The sequence below is a fragment of the Ictidomys tridecemlineatus genome, chromosome 8, assembly GCF_052094955.1.
Source record: "Ictidomys tridecemlineatus isolate mIctTri1 chromosome 8, mIctTri1.hap1, whole genome shotgun sequence".
NCBI classification, from domain to species: Eukaryota; Metazoa; Chordata; class Mammalia; order Rodentia; family Sciuridae; genus Ictidomys; species Ictidomys tridecemlineatus.
This window is the reverse complement of record NC_135484.1, coordinates 16,630,501-16,631,782: the sequence shown is the minus strand read 5'-3', so window position 1 is coordinate 16,631,782 and position 1,282 is coordinate 16,630,501.

The window sequence follows — 1,282 nt, the reverse complement described above, 5'->3', positions numbered from 1 at the left end:
CACACAGGTTATATTTTATTAATTTTAGGTTCTTTCTAATGTTGCGAAAACCTATTTACTGTGTTATTAATTATGGTGGTAATATTAAAAGCCTGTATACTCTTAAACTAAAAAAAAAAAAAAAAAAAAAAAAAAGTTCCAAAGTGTAAACAACCCAGATGTCCTTTAATGGTTAAATAAATTGTGGTATATTCATATCATAGAATCCTACTCAGCCATAAACATAAGGAAACTATTGATACATGCAATAATCTGTAAGAATCTCTGGGGAATTAATTAGGCTCAGTGAATGGAAAAAAGAAAAGCTAATCCCATCAGGCTATATACTAGATAATTCCATTTACATAAAAATTCTTGAACAGACACTATTATAGAAATGGAAAATGAGTTAGTGGTTGCCAGAAGTTAAGGAAGAAATAGAAGTGGCAGGGAACAGGAACATGAGGGATTCTTACAGGGAAGGAAATGTTTGGTGTCTTCACTCTGTCAATGCCAACATCCTGGCTGCTCACTGTACTGTACTTTTGAAAGATCTCATACTGGGAGAAACTAGGTACAGGGTACATGGAATCTCTCTGTATTACTTATAACTGCATGTAAGTCTTCAATTATCTTTAAAATTAAAAATGTAATTAAAAATAAAAAAGCAACCAGAAGAAGTTATATTATACCCAAAAGAATACACTAAGAATGACAACAGACTTCTCACAGAAATAAAAAGGGAAATGACAGTTGAATGATACCTTCAAAGTATGAAAAAAGAATAACTATAAATTTTTGGGAAATACAGAAAATCAACTTTAAAAAACATGGTTGAATTAAAAAATCATTTTGATAAATAAAAACTAAGAGTTTATAATCAACAGATTATTGTTAAAGGAATATACTTCAGAAAAAATGAAAATTATCCTAGGTGAAAGGTCAAAGATGCAAAAATGGTGAGTACAGAAACCATTTAACACATGGGTAAATCTAAACAATTATCTGAATTAAAATAGTAATAGTCACAAGAACTCATTTTAATATTAAAAATCAAAAGTCCAAACTAAAATACTGAGTGATGGTAGCACAAAAGTTGAAAGAAAGTCAGGCATGGTGGCGCACACCTGTAATCCCAGAGGCTTGGAGACTGAGGCAGGAGGATCGAAAGTTCAAAGCCAGCCTCAGCAAAAGTGAGGCATCAAGCAACTCAGTGAGACCCTGTCTCTAAATAAAATACATAAAAGGGCTGGGGATGTGGCTCAGGGGATGAGTGCCCTTGAGTTCAATCCCTAGTACCAAA